Source organism: Capra hircus, chromosome 3, assembly GCF_001704415.2.
Source record: "Capra hircus breed San Clemente chromosome 3, ASM170441v1, whole genome shotgun sequence".
Taxonomy (NCBI): domain Eukaryota; kingdom Metazoa; phylum Chordata; class Mammalia; order Artiodactyla; family Bovidae; genus Capra; species Capra hircus.
Genome location: NC_030810.1, coordinates 99262703 through 99278403, shown reverse-complemented (window position 1 = coordinate 99278403; position 15701 = coordinate 99262703). Strand labels below are relative to the sequence as shown.

Sequence of the window (15701 nt, the reverse complement as noted above, 5' to 3'; positions counted from 1 at the left end):
ACATCACATAGTCTGAAATTGGAGCACTGAATTCAGGAGAGGGTGGGGCGCTACAGTGGACCGGTTGCCTCAATGTGAAAAATGTGCATTCAAAAACTGGGTAGAATCATCTCTTTTTTGGAAAGACACTGATGTACTCTTTTCAGAAGGTTTTGTTTGAAAATACAAGAAATATAAAGACATCTTGGATCCCAAAGGAACCCTGGAGATAGATCTAAGCTCACTGAACTAAGCAAGAGCTGGAAACAGGTTTGGAGCACACCAATCAGCCTTCCAAGGATACACAGTTACAAAGAACTAAATTCTGCCAACATAAGAAAATTACTTTGAGGGCAAATTTTACCTTTAATTCCCAGAGCTTTGGATGAAAATATTTCTTTTATGTCCACCAACACTCTACTAATTAGGGCTTTTTGTTATTTGATTTAAATGGTAAGGGCAAATAGGATGAGATCACTGCTGAAATGACAGCAAAAGTCAACCATGTAGGGAATCTACCTGAAAAGACTCAATAGGAAGCTTTGATTCCAAGTAGGTTCATGCTCCAAACCCACTTAGTTGATAGCCCAAGGGACTGGAGGTCTTCGCACCGCACTCTGGAATGTGCTTTATGAGAACCTAGGCTAGTGTTTCTTTCATCCTTTGCTCTTTCAAACCACTCTAGCTCTGGAGGTCTCAGCAGGCTTCAGACACTGGAGACATGACTGAGGAAGTCATGTCACAGAACAATTTGGGGGCTCACAGGAACACCTTTAGTTAAATGATTTCAAGGCCAGACTGAGTCAACTGCCCTCCCATAACTTGCTCCTTACCTCCTTCAGAATAAAAGCTTCTGCATATTCCAACTATAAATGGAGAGGTGAAAACATTACTTCCCTTTAGTGGAAGTGACATGTCTTATGGACTCAGAAGCCTCCTTCCAACCAGTTTTGACTGTCATTTCTCCTCGGCACCATGGTGAATGTAAAAGCTTCCGTTTAGCTTAATAACCAGATGCCAGCAGTGTTACTTCAAATTTCTCTTTGTCAGAAAAGCAAATATTTAAGTGTTACTTTTCTAAGCTCTTTTTTTAAAACAAAAAAAAATCCTGAGATGGACAAAAAAATATTCTTTGAGTTATTTCTATCCAGGGAACAAGTCTGTAATGTCAACAATAATACAATTCTCCATTTACCTCTGTTCCTGAGAGAGGGGGCCCGGGGTTTGAAGTAGGAAATGCTGCAGGATGGCACAAATAAATGAAAATCTAATGAGAAGAAGCAGAGGAATGGTGAGGCAAGTGGGACAGAAAACTGAGGCTTCCAAGGTAGTTTAAGTCTTGCTTTGTTTTTACTGAAAAAATAAATGCCTGATTAATACGTGGGCAGGAGGAAATGTTTTCTAATTTGTATATATGGGCACAAGAAAGTGATATGATACCAGAAATCCATAACTTTCCAGTATGCTGAAGTTCCTAGTCATCTTTGTATGGTGCCATTGTTCTACTGTGTTTAGTATTGTTGTAGTGATACCCTTGGTTAGAATTGAGTGATAATAAGTGGAGTGGGTCCCCTCCTACATTCTTGGTAGGAATGTAAATTGGTATAGCCACTTAGGAGAACAGATTGGAGGTTCCTTAATAAACTAAAAAAGCAGAGCAAAGGCTAACAGTTATATCAAGAGAACACACTGGTCATAGCAAAGACCCTTTTCCAAGAACACAAGAGATGACTCTACTCAAGGACATGACCAAATGGTCAATTCTGAAGTTAGATTGACTTGCTTCCCTGGTGGCTCAGAGGTTAAAGCATCTGCCTGGAATGCGGGAGACCCAGGTTCGATCCCTGGGTTGGGAAGATCCCCTGGAGAAGGAAATGGCAACCCACTCCAGTACTCTTGCCTGGAGAATCCCATGGAGGGAGGAGCCTGGTAGGCTACAGTCCATGGGGTCACAAAGAGTCAGACACGACTGAACGACTTCACACCATACTCTTTGCAGCTGAAGATGGAAAAGCAATATACAATCAGCATAAACAAGACACAGAGCTGACTGTGGCTTAGATCATCAGCTCCTTCCTGCAAAATTCAGGCTTAACTTGATGAAGATAGGGAAAACCACTTCAAATCCCTTATGATTACACAGTGGAGGTGACAAATAGATTCAAGGGGTTAGATCTGATAGACAGAGTGCCTGAAAAACTATGGATAGGAGTTTGTCACATTGTATAGGAGGCAGCGAGCAAAACTGCCTCCTATAGAAAGGAGAATCTCAAAGAGAAAGAAATGCAAAAAGGCAAAATGGTTGTCTGAGGAGGCTTTACAAATAGCTGAGGAAAGAAGAGAAGTAAAAGGCAAAGGAGAAAGGGAAAGATATACCCATCTGAATGCAGAGTTCCAGATAATAGCAAGGAGAGATAAGAAAGCCTTTTTAAGTGAACAATGCAAAGAACTAGAAGAAAAAAATAGAATGGGAAAGACTGGAGATCTCTTCAAGAAAAATGGAGAGATCAAGGGAATATTTCTTGCAAGGATGGGCATGATAAAGAACAGAAACAGTAAGGATCTAACAGAAGAAGCAAAAGAGAATAAGAGGTGGCAAGAAAACACAGAAGCACTATACAAAAAAGGTCTTAATGACCAGGATAACCACAGTGGTGTGGTCACTCACCTAGAGCCAGACATTTTGGAGTGTGAAGTCAAGTGGGCCTTGGAAGTATCACTAAGAACAAAGCTAGTGGAGGTAATGGAAATTCCAGCTGAACTATTTAAAAGCCTGCTGCTGCTGCTAAGTCACTTCAGTTGTGTCCAACTCTGTGTGACCCCATAGACAGCAGCCCACAAGGCTCCCCCATCCCTGGGATTCTCCAGGCAAGAACACTGGAGTGGGTTGCCATTTCCTTCTCCAATGCATGAAAGTGAAAAGTGAAAGTAAAAGCCTAAAAGATGATAAAAGTCCATATAGTCAAAGCTGTGGTTTTTCCAATAGTCCTGTACTGATGTGAGAGTTGGACCATAGAGAAGGCTGAGCACCGAAGAATTGATGCTTTTGAACTATGTGTTGGAGAAGACTCTTGAGAGTGCCTTCAACTTCAAGGAGACCAAACCAGTCAATCTGAAAGGAAATTAATCCTGAATATTCATTTGAAGAACAGATGCTAAAGCTGAAGGTCCAATCCTTTGGTTACCTAATGTGAAGAGTCAACTCACTGGAAAAGACCCTGATGCTGCGAAAGATTGAAGACAGGAGAAGAGGGCAATAGAGGATGAGATGGCTAGATAGTATGACTGATTCAATGGATATAAATTTGAGCAAACTCCTGAAGATAGTGAAGGACAGGGAACCTGGCTTGCGTGCTGCAGTCCATGGAGTCACAAAGAGTCAGACATGATTTAGTGAGTGAACAACAACAGCAGAGCTACACTGCTTTCTTCGCCTTTGCAGGAACTGATAAAAACATCAAATGTGTGGGTAAAGGTGGCACAAAGAATATGTCTTTATATAATAGCTCCAAATGAGTAAAATGGCAACATTCCAAGCTATGAAAAATGAACGCCTTTATATTTAATTTAAACTCGTGCTGCTAAGTTGCTTCAATAATGTCCGACTCTTTGCACCCCTGTGGACTGTGGCCCACCAGGTTCTTCTGTCCATGGGATTCTTCAGGCAAGAATTCTAGAGTGGGTTGCCATGCCCTTCTCCGGAGGAACTTCGCGACGATGGAACTCGCGCCTCTTATGTCTCCTGCGTAGGCAGGCGGGTTCTTGACTGCTAGTGCCACCTGCAAAGCCGCAAAAATAAATAAATAAATAAAAAGCACACCTTCCCTGACCGGGAATCGAACCCGGGCCGCGGCGGTGAAAGCGCCGAATCCTAACCACTAGACCACCAGGGAACTTCACGATAAAGAGGAATTAATTTTAAAGGTGTATGTAAAGGGGTTAATAAATATCAATACAAACAATGGACGGAACCCACCGTTGAAAGGAACCCGGAGGGCAACGATGAAATGACTCTGTTCTTTCGATCCTGGTTTCCAAGTGACCTACCTGTTTTCCTCCAGAGCCAACATTCTTTTGTGAAGATCAGCAATAATCATGTCTTAGCTTAGCCTGTTGAGAAGATATAGGTGACAAAGAGGGTAAAGGAGTCCTAGTTCCAAATTTTCAAGAAAGAATGTACAAAGGAGAAATAACCGCAAATCCTCAGATTACGTCCTAAAATAGGAGAAGGGGCGTCCCTGGGTGGGCTCGAACCACCAACCTTTCGGTTAACAGCCGAACGCGCTAACCGATTGCGCCACAGAGACTCTGGGACAATCGCGTTTGTCTCCTACCTCGCCCACAACTTCATCCGGCAGAAAGCAAGTACGCCTTCCTCTCTAGGGGGAGCTCCCTGCTTTGAGCAGGACAGTAGTACCCGTTCCGAAGCTTATGAAAACGGGAGGAACCAGTGGGGAAGCCGGAAGTTGGGCATTCCGAAGGCAGAAGTCCAGCCAAACGTCCCTGCCGCGCCTGGCTCCCCACCCAAGGCAGATGCAGCGCCCCGGAGACGCCCCGGGCCTGAGCCGAGGAGGGCCCGAGGGAAGCTGACGCCCGCTGGGCTCAGCAGTGGTTCTTTCGGTTCTTTTCTCCGCCTTATCTGACCTCCTGAGCCGTTGGCGCTCCCCTCCCTCCGCTAGGTTGCGGTCGGTGGGCGTGAGCCGGAAGGAGGCTTTGGGGAGGATCGGTCAAATCGGGAAATGTAACGAGGAGGAGAGGCAAGGTCAAAGCAAAGATACTTCCCAGGACACCTGTTTTGAGGCGCGGGCTGAAAGAGATGAAAATTGCATCAGAATGGGAAGAGAATAACGGAAGACGTGACAGAAACGCAGGAGTACTTGACGGTTGTTCAACGAAACCGCAATACTAAAATGTAGGAGTTCAAAGACGCAGTTTATTGCCAGCACGGTGGCGCGCCGTGATCGTATAGTGGTTAGTACTCTGCGTTGTGGCCGCAGCAACCTCGGTTCGAATCCGAGTCACGGCAGTGTTCCTTTTTTTTGCATTGTATCTATAACAACTCTTTAGTCACCAAACGAAGTAAGTTCAGGAGAACGGAAGTCAACCCAATGGTGCTCTAGGCTGAAACACTCTGGACTTGATCCAGGTCTCACCATTTACCAGAAAATATCTAAAGATCAGTTTCAAACTCTAAATAAGTCTTGTGTGTAGCTTCCACAAAAGAAATTGTGTACTCAGACAAGAATCTTTGTGTGTGTGTAGAAATATTTCTCGGAGAAGGCAATGGCAACCCACTCCAGTACTCTTGCCTGGAAAATCCCATGGACGGGAGAGCCTGGTAGGCTGCAGTCCATGGGGTCGCTAAGAGTCGGACACGACTGAGCGACTTCACTTTCCCTTTTCACTTTCATGCACTGGAGAAGGAAATGGCAACCCACTCCAGTGTTCTTGCTTGGAGAATCCCAGGGACGGGGGAGCCTGGTGGGCTGCCGTCTATGGGGTCGCAACACGGCTGAAGCGACTTAGCAGCAGCAGAAATATTTCAAACAGCAGTGAGGCTTTTTTACACAAAACGAAATAGAATTTAAATAAAGAATTTATAATATACTCCAATCCAGTCATTGTCTTCACTGGATTCTCTGACATCTTACCCACAATTTTTATCCTAAAAGGAAATTATTAAAAGGTGTTCACAGAACAAAATACACAAAACAATAAAGGGCGGTTATTAGAATATTGCCATGTGTAATCATTACCAGAATCACGACAGAGAAATTTTTTTTGTCATTCAAGCATGCCCCTTTGATACACTTACCAGATAATGCCCACCCATCCTGTACTACTTTAAACAATTCTAATGTCAACTATCGCAAATTAGGCTTTGTCCTTTCTTCAAGTTCAAGTGAATGTGTGTACAGTTTTCTATCTAGCTATTATCAGCCAACATTATGTTATGTATATATATACATGTATGTATGTATCTGTGTGTATTTGCATTTCTCACACCTTAATTTGATACTAATGATAGCCATTACATTAACGTAAAACTACTTCATATATGATGAACATTGGGGTGATTTCAAGCTACAGTATCGGGAAAGGCTAATATGAATACCTTTCTATTATAACTTTCTTGTGTAACTTCACAAGTTATCTGAGAATAAATGTCTATTAAAGATAATGGAGCCAAGGACAAAAAATTGTTCAGGAAAGCAACACCAGTGACCTTCTATGCTGGAGTAAGGGAGTGGAAGGGAACAGTGAGGCAAGTCAGAGGAAAGTGGAATTTTTACTGCCAATGAAGGGCGTAGCATCGTCAATCATTTCTCCACTCTCCAAGGTTCACTGAAGGAAGAATGGCCCATGGAATCATCATTCCAAAGTGGTTTCGTGCACAGTCTGGACTCTACAGGAGCATTCTCTGGGCATCTCTTCTGTAAGAGTGGACCTACAGATTTCTTGCTGTTCCCTAAGAAACAGTAGGAGAGACACCAGCCTGGTCAAGCCCCTGGGCTGTGCCACCGAAGCCCTCAACGAGGAGCATCATTCTGGGCCCTCGTGTCAGCCAAGAGAACCAACAAAGCAAGAGGTTGCTTCCAGCCACCACAAGTTCTCTGTCCTCCTGTTGTTAGAAAACGTTGATCCAACTCCTTCCCCAAGCACTAGAGGTGTGTTGGGACATTTTGCTTGTTGGGAGATTTCTGCTTGTTGGGAAACGTGGCTTATACTCCCCAAGAACACAGCTGGTGTGGAAAAGGGAAAGGGAGAAGGGAAAGCCATATGAGAGGCCTTAGAATTGGCTAGGCCTGGAAGGGAAAGTGCCCCTTGGTCCGGAGAGCCTCTGGCCTCCTTGTTCCTGGAAGGGGTGCCTCCACTGCCCCTACCTGATCCCCATTTGGCCCCAGAGGTATGAGGACTCTGGGCCACATTTCCCATGTCTTTCCACAACCCCTGAGGTGTGGCTTCTCTCTTGCTGGTGCCTGCCAGCCAGCCCTCAAGGCCTCCCCAGGCAAGTGCCAAGCCCAGTGGGTGGGGAACCCACGTGCCCATAGACAGCACAGTCAGGAGGCTTGGCAAATGAAGTAGGACCCATCTATACACGTTGGTCATGAAACAGGAGGGCCATGAAAATGCAGGTGCTTACCCTAATTCCCAGGCAGTTGAGTACACAGAGTGGTGTGGTTCTTGCCCTGGGTCAGCATAGCACAAAGAAGCATTATGGAAGAGGTGTCATCTGCCATGAACCAAGGGATATCGGGAGACAGCGGCAACTCGAACCCCTCGCTAGCACCACATCCCTCCCACAGGTGGGGAAATCACAGCCATCAGCTTTCACAAGTGCAACAGACAAGGCTTACACCCTGGGAAAACACTTTCAAGACCATGGCATCTCTCTTGCAAGGTAACTAGGGCCACAAAACCTATAGGCACAGTGCAGCCCCTGTCCCCTCCAGGGTTCACTTGCGGGTCACAACCCTCCTCTCCACCTGCCTTTCGCTATTCTTCTAAACTGCTTTCCCCAAACGAATTCAAGAGGATGCCCTCCAAATCTCTCCCACCAAGCCCCACACCCTCTCCACACATAGGAGAACCCATAGCCCACCCACCAGAAGGATGGACCCACAGCCTCAGCACTGTCTCACGTACTCCACCTGTTGCCTCTGCATCCTTGGTCAACATCATCCCCCCTTCCCCTCTCCCTGGCTCTCCTCTTGCCCTACAGTGGAAGCAACATTTGTCCCAACAGGTCTTCAGCTTGAGCGTCCAAGGGAAAGATGAAAACATCCTCTCTGCAGGGCAGAGACCATGGGAAGTTGAATTAAGAGCAGTTGGAGAAGTTGCCTAGATCACCATCATTTTGGTATTCTGGCATCGATCTTTATACCCAACTTCTGATTATGGTGCTGATAATACTTTTGCATTTGTGGTAGTGAGATGAATTGAAAAGTCAAATTACTCAGGGAAATCAATATAAATTGAACGAAAGAGAATATTTTATGCCAGGAGCCATCGTGAGAAATCCCGCCCATGGCAAAGGTCATGAGGAAGGAGGCTTGGCATATGCAAAGGCAGGATCGAGCCTCAGGGGTCCTCCTGGAAATTCTCGACATCTACCCCCAAAACCAGAGTCTGCCTACCTTACTGCTTTATGCTTTCACTTACACTTCTGACATTACAGGGGGCTGTTCCCCACCACCTCTCTCTGAGAAGGGGTTAACTTATAGCTCCAGTTAATAAATCTCCTGGGTGTGACAAGAGTGTTTCAATCCACAAACTCCTCTGAAGGTTCTCTAGCTTGCCTGACAGGCTTGTCCGGCCACATGTGATTGTTCACAGCCTCCCAACCGTGAGAGGCACGAGATGCTTTAAACTTTCTAAATACAGATTCTTTTGAGAAGTTAGCAAATTATTAGTATAGTATTAGTGGGTTGGTTAGAAATCATACTGGTGGAGGTTTTTCATTGTTAAGCCAATATTCGCTGCTAAGTCTCCATATCCCCTGCCCTTATACACATTAATGAATATAACTAGCATATAGGAGAAATAAGTGTTAACCTTGATATTAATCATGTTAAACCTTAGGCTAAGTAAATTCTTTTCTTAATTATAACCCACTGCACCTTTGCCCTGGAGGAATGCAACTTTTTATCTGGTGCCTTCAGAGGATGGCGCCTGGTTTAAGAAAAATCACCCCTGGAAAAAATAAGTTTTCTGGTTGACTGACCGTTATCAGAAAGAAAGGGTCATAAAATGTTAGCAGGCCCCTGGCCAGAAGATGATGTAAAACCCCTAAGACCTTTGTATACATTTGTATGAAGCACCTGATTTTGATAAACTTCAGGACTGCTGACCCTGCGTGACTTTGTAGTTTATCTCTATGTATAACAAAAAGTATATAAGCGGACCTGAAAAATAAAGAAACGGATCAGTTCCTGGAAAGACTGGTCTCCTCGTGTCGTTCTTTCTCTCACCTTCTGGCTGAATTCCCATTTGGAGCATGGAGGCTCGCCAAGCCTACTAATTTTGCCGGGGCTTCTAAGATGGGAACGGGGAGGCACTTTGTGTCTCCACTACCTCGGGAGACTGGGAAGATGCCTGTGGCCTATGCAGGTGGTGCAAACTCCTTGTCTTGGAGTTTTATTGGTTTTCCACGTAAACCAAGTTATTCAGCCCCTTTTCTCCACTGGATTTTCCTACTACACTGTTCTTATCTAATCTCTCTTTATATCTTTAATTAATACTTAATTAAACAATTATTTCCTGATCGCCGATGCTGTCCACCCTTCAAATTACCCTGGATCCACTGGGGCTGGACCCCGGCAAGTTTAAAAATATATTCTGCTCTCGCTCGACTGACAAGTGCATGGAGATGGCAAAGACCTGGGAGGCCAGGTGGGTAGGCTGGTGCTGTGCTAGTCATTGATCTGTGCCTGTTGCTGCTCCAAACACCAGGAGTCTGGGTCTCTTGTCTCAAGAGACGTCTGGGGAGGACCTACTTGTACTGTGGTGATGGACTTTTTCACCCGGTTTCCTTCTGGGAAGGCTAAGCTGATGTCTTACTGGATCACAAAGGAAGATATCTTAATAACCCTAAGTTATAAGATAATATTCTTGATATTTTTATTTATTAGAAAAATTCACATTAATACTATAAGAAGGTATCATCACACAGCCTCCAGCACAGTTATGTTTTAAAGAATCAGTACACCAAATGCTGACAAGAATATGGAGCAACTGCAACCATAGTTGCTGGTTTGAAACCATTCTAGGGCCCTGTTTATCAGTTTCTAATGAAGTTAAACTTGCAGCTACTCCATGACCCAGCAGTAGCAGTACTTCTGTGAATGCAAAAGTACACAAAAAAGACTGGTACAGAATATTCACCAAAACACCAACAATATTCATCAATAACAATAACACCAAAATTAATACAACAGTACCAAAATTAAGAAGTGATATACATAGTAATATTCGGAGAAGGGTATGGCAACCCACTCCAGTATTCTTGCCTGGAGAATCCATGGACAGAGGAGCCTGGTGGGCTACAATCTACAGGGTCACAAAGAATTGGACATGACTGAACTGACTTAGCACGGGCACACACATACACAATAATACAGATATGCTTAATGAAAATAATATTTTTAAAGCCAGATACAAAAAAAATGTACATTCATTCATTTAAATTTCAGTAGCAATAGTAACCTCTTCAACAGACTTCACAATAGCGATTAACTAACTGAGATTGGGTAACAAGTGCCTGGAAAGGGGCTCAGAGGACATTTCTGGGATGATGGCTATTTTCTATAACTTGATCTGGGTGATGATTATGTTTACTAAAATTTCCACAAATTGTGTTTTACAGATTTGTGCTTTTAACAGTACGTGAACTATATAGTTCAAAATTAGTGGCTGGTGAATGAAGACAAGTTGGTGTTCAGTTCAGTTCAGTCACTCGGTCATGTCTGACTCTTTGCGACCCCATGAATCACAGCACGCCAGGCCTCCCTGTCCATCACTAACTCCCAGAGTTCACTGAGACTCACGTCCATCGAGTCAGTGATGCCATCCAGCCATCTCATCCTCTGTCATCCCCTTCTCCTGCCCCCAATCCCTCCCAGCAGCAGAGTCTTTTCCAATGAGTCAACTCGTCACATGAGGTGGCCAAAGTACTGGAGTTTCAGCTTTAGCATCATTCCTTCCAAAGAAATCCCAGGGCTGATCTCCTTCAGAATGGATTGGTTGGATCTCCTTGCAGTTAAAGGGACTCTCAAGAGTCTTCTCCAACACCACAGTTCAAAAGCATCAATTCTTCGGCACTCAGCCTTCTTCACAGTCCAACTCTCACATCCATACATGACCAAAGGCTATACAAAACCATAGCCTTGACTAGACGGACCTTAGTCGGGAAAGTAATGTCTCTGCTTTTGAAAATGCTATCTAGATTGGTCATAACTTTCCTTCCAAGGAGTAAGCGTCTTTTAATTTCATGGCTACAGTCACCATCAGCAGTGATTTTGGAGCTCAAAAAAATAAAGTCTGACACTGTTTCCACCGTTTCCCCATCTATTTCCCATGAAGTGATGGGACCAGATGCCATGATCTTCATTTTCTGAATGTTGAGCTTTAAGCCAACTTTTTCAATCTCCACTTTCACTTTCATCAAGAGGCTTTTTAGCTCCTCTTCTCTTTCTGCCATAAGGCTGGTGTCATCTGCATATTTGAGGTTATTGATATTTCTCCCAGAAATCTTGATTCCAGCTTGTGTTTCTTCCAGTCCAGCATTTCTCATGATATGCTCTGCATATAATTAAATAAGCAGGGTGACAATATACAGTCTTGATGTGCACCTTTTCCTATTTGAAACCAATCTGTTGTTCCATGTCCAGTTCTAACTGTTGCTTCCTGACCTGCATACAGATTTCTCAAGAGGCAGGTTAGGTGGTCTGATATTCCCATCTCTCTCAGAATTTTCCACAGTTTATTGTGATCCACACAGTCAAAGGCTTTGTCATAGTCAATAAAGCAGAAATAGATGTTTTTCTGGAACTCTTGCTTTTTCCATGATCCAGTGGATGTTGGCAATTTGATCTCTGGTTCCTCTGTCTTTTCTAAAACCAGCTTGAACATCAGGAAGTTCACGGTTCACATATTGCTGAAGCCTGGCTTGGAGAATTTTGAGCATTACTCTACTAGCATGTGAGATGAGTGCAATTGTGTGGTAGTTTGAACATTCTTTGGCATTGCCTTTCTTTGGGATTGGAATGAAAACTGACCTTTTCCAGTCCTGTGGCCGCTGCTGAGTTTTGCTGTCCTATTGACTGCAGCACTTTCACAGCATCATCTTTCATGATTTGAAATAGCTCAACTGGAATTCCATCATCTGCACTAGCTTTGTTCATAGTGATGCTTTCTAAGGCCCACTTGACTTCACATTCCAAAATGTCTGGCTCTAGATGAGTGATCACACCATCATGATCATCTGGGTCGTGAAGATCTTTTTTTTTTTTTTTGTACAGTTCTTCTGTGTGTTCTTGACACCTCTTTTTAATATCTTGTGCTTCTGTTAGTTCCATACTATTTCTGTCCTTTATCGAGCCCATCTTTGCATGACAAAGGTATAAACCAAGTAGACCATGACAACTACTTTGCATTTTATACAAACTTGTTCTCATTTAGTGTAAAAACCCTCACTGGTATTTGAATTATCTTTAACAGCAAAACGGCTAAGCTCAGACAAGGCCCCTTAAGAGGCGGTATTTCACCCTTAAGGGCATTTCTTGCTCAACAGTGAGACAAGCAATCTTCCTTGGTTTCCATTTGACAAGCCACTAGCAGGTTTGTGCGCTTTGGGACTTATTCCTCTTCTCCTGGCATTGCGCTGTGTGGCCAGGAGTAAACTCTGCTCTCTGACCGCTTCTTAAGGGGTCTAGTTGCTGTAACTTGGATTTGTACTGAGGGTAATTGAAAGGTTGTTGCTGAGCCACGAAAGAGGCTGGAATTCTTGGCCTCTGGAGGAGAAGAACTCATTCCAGGCCCAGAGGTGAGGCTTGATCACTCAGAGTTTTTGTGTAATAAAGTTTTATTAAAGTATAAAAGAGATAGAGAAAGCTTCTGACATAGACATCAGGAGGGGGCAGAAGTACCCGGCCTTGCTAGTCTTTAGCTGGATGTTATATAGCTACTGCTGCTACTGCTGCTGCTAAGTCGCTTCAGTCATGTCCGACTCTGTAGCAGTCTGCTAATTAAAGAAAGGAAATGTCTCAAAACTCAGAGAATGGCACCAGGTGAGTCATCCTGAGCCATAAAACGATTGGCATGAATCTTGGAGAAAGGCAGATTTCCATAAAATATATAGTTTCATTAACACAGATTAGGAGAACAATGTATAACATACTGATTTGTCAAGTCGGTTCTGAGTCTAAGGTAAGTACATACTACATTAACATAGCTTAAGACAAACATTTCCATAAGAAGAATGCACTGGTTAGCTCAAGGTTTGAGAAAAGTTAAGTTCAGGTGGAACCAGGTGTCATTATGGCAACACAGAATTTTAAGAGAAACCTCTTTTCAAATTTGTCTAGAGAAGGGGGTGGGGGAGGTAACACTAGTTTGTTTCCTCCTGCCGCTTAAGAGAGAGAGGGAAAAAATGTCTGACACTTGCAGCCTATTTCCTCCGTCTGGAGACCCCTGGCCTTCCTGCCTGTTACCCTCTCAGTAATGAAGCCACAACACAGCACTAACCATTATACAGTCATGATGCACCAGAAGCCCACAGGTAATTTCTTTGACGTAAACATATCCACACCATTTTTGCTGTTTAATTCTTAGACGCACATGCTCATGCTTTTCTCTCCTTCATGCCCTTCTCTGGTTCTGCCTCCCTATTCACCTACTTAATAAAAACAATTTTAATCTCTCAGGATACGGCCTGTGCCTCAGGCTTTCTGGGTTGTCTCATCCATGCTTTTGCCAGCTGCTCTCGCACCTTTTCACGTGTCCTCTTTAGACCTGATCTCTTTCTTGCTGCAGCCAAACCGACCACATCTACTAAAGAGCTGCCCACAGGCGAAGATGGTCGAGTGCTGCTGCTGCTGCTAAGTCGCTTCAGTCGTGTCCGACTCTGTGCGACCCCATAGACGGCAGCCCACCAGGCTCCCCCGTCCCTGGGATTCTCCAGGCAAGAACACACTGGAGTGGGTTGCCATTTCCTTCTCCAGTGCATGAAAGTGAAAAGTGAAAATGAAGTCGCTCATCTTGTCCGACTCTTAGCGACCCCATGGACTGCAGCCCACCAGGCTCCTCGGTCCATGGGATTTTCCAGGCAAGAGTGCTGGAGTGGGGTGCCATTGCCTTCTCCTATGGTCGACTGAAAGCGGAGCAAATGCAGAGCCGTCACAGAGCCCACCGAGGGGGTGGGGGCGGGGGTCAGCTTCCCTCGGGACACCCTCGGTACCCCCTCGGCTCAGGCTTAGGGCGTCTCCTGGACGCTGCATCTGCTGCGGGTGGGGAGCAAGGGGAGGCGGGGAAGCTCGGCGTCCCTTCCACCTTCGAGTTCGCCTGACGCCCGGCTTCTCCGCGGGAACGAACACGCTGCATCGACTCCACCTCTCGGGTTGTCTGAGGCTAGGAACCGGAGCCGCTGTCCTGCGAAAGGCTAGTGGCTGCTCCTGGCATGCAAGGACCAGTTACTCTTTAGCAAGGTATTGTTCCTCGAGTCTCTGTGGCGCAATCGGTTAGCGCGTTCGGCTGTTAACTGAAAGGTTGGTGGTTCGAGCCCACCCAGGGACGACTGCCTCTATGATGTTTTTAGATATAGTTTAAGCGTTTGCTCTCATTTCTGCTTATTAATTCATCCTTTCTACGTAAATATGGAGGAAGGCCTCTCCTTCTTTAACCTTCTTGCCCATGTCTTGTCCACAACAGGAGAACCAAGTCAAGTTCACTACTGATCTTATCCTCACAAAAGAGCCCCTGAAGAAAACAGGTCATTTGAAATCCAGGATTTTGAGAAAAGAGAGGAGAGTCAACATCTCATCGTTACCCTCTGAGTTCCTTTTAACAGTGAGGGTTCATTTATTGTTTGTACTAGTATTTATTGACCCCCATTTACAGTATGGTCCTCTGGTGGTCTAGGGGCTAGGATTTGTCACTTTTACAGCTGTGGCCCAGGTTAAATTCCCAGTCAGGGAAAGTGTATTGTTTTTTGAGGGCTTCCCAGATGGTGCTGTTGGTCAAGAAACCGCCTGCCTACCGCCAGAGAAATACAGAGACACGAGTTCAATCCCTGGGTTGGGGAGATCCTCTGGAGGAGGAAATGGCAACCCATTCCGGTACTCTTGCCTGGAGAATCCCATTGACTGAGGAGCCTAGCGGACTACGGTCCATAGGGATGAAAAGAGTCGAACACGACTGAAGTAATTTAGCACGAGCAAGTCTTTGAAATGAATTTGCTTCTATGCTTTTATTATTACAAACAATACTGCAGTCATAATTCTTGTACACAGGCATATGGGTAGAGTGCCAGAGGGACAATTGTTCAATAAGAGAGTTTACATGGTTTTACCTATGGTTCCATTCTCTAACCTTCATTGGCTGATTAGCTATAACTCTTTTGTTATTTCAGTGACTGCTTTAGGCTTTAGAGCAGACATCTGTAACTTACCCCAGTTTGCCCTCAAGTGGTCACACCTCTTCACATTTCTCCATTACCTGCCTTTATGCTATCATTGTCATGCATTTTACTTCACATATATTATAAACCCCTTCTTTAAACTGTCCCAAATTTTTAAAGAGATTTTCTTGATAAAAAATAATCTTATATATTTTCCATGCAGATACCATATTTTGTCTTTCATTCCTTTACATACATCCAGAATTCTATCTGGTGTGGGTTTCCTTTTTCCTGAAGGACTTCTTTAACATTTCTTATGTTGTGGGTCTGCTGGTGATGAAGTCTTTCAGCATTTGTATGTCTGTAAGTGACATTATTCATCGTATCTTTTATTTTTGAAAGATATTTCATGAGGGAAGATTAATAGAATTCCATGTTGACTTTCTTTTTTCCCTCAGTTTTTTAAAGATGTTGCTCTACTGCCTTTATTTTTGTTTTCTATATCTAGCACACCTTATTGCTTCGGCTGCTTTAGAGATTTTTTTTTTCTTTTTATATGGATTTAAGCACTTTAATAGTAATGTGCTAGGTGTGTTTTTCATATTCC

General features: G+C 44.2%; 4 non-coding genes across 4 annotated transcripts; 2 read left to right on the top strand and 2 right to left on the bottom strand.

Annotated features, from left to right (window-relative positions):
* Nucleotides 3801-3872, bottom strand: TRNAE-UUC. The gene has a single exon. It is a non-coding gene; the product is annotated as a tRNA-Glu (tRNA).
* TRNAN-GUU lies at nucleotides 4213-4286 on the bottom strand. Its single transcript has one exon. It is a non-coding gene; the product is annotated as a tRNA-Asn (tRNA).
* On the top strand, nucleotides 4934-5005 carry TRNAH-GUG. The gene has a single exon. It is a non-coding gene; the product is annotated as a tRNA-His (tRNA).
* Nucleotides 14198-14271, top strand: TRNAN-GUU. The gene has a single exon. It is a non-coding gene; the product is annotated as a tRNA-Asn (tRNA).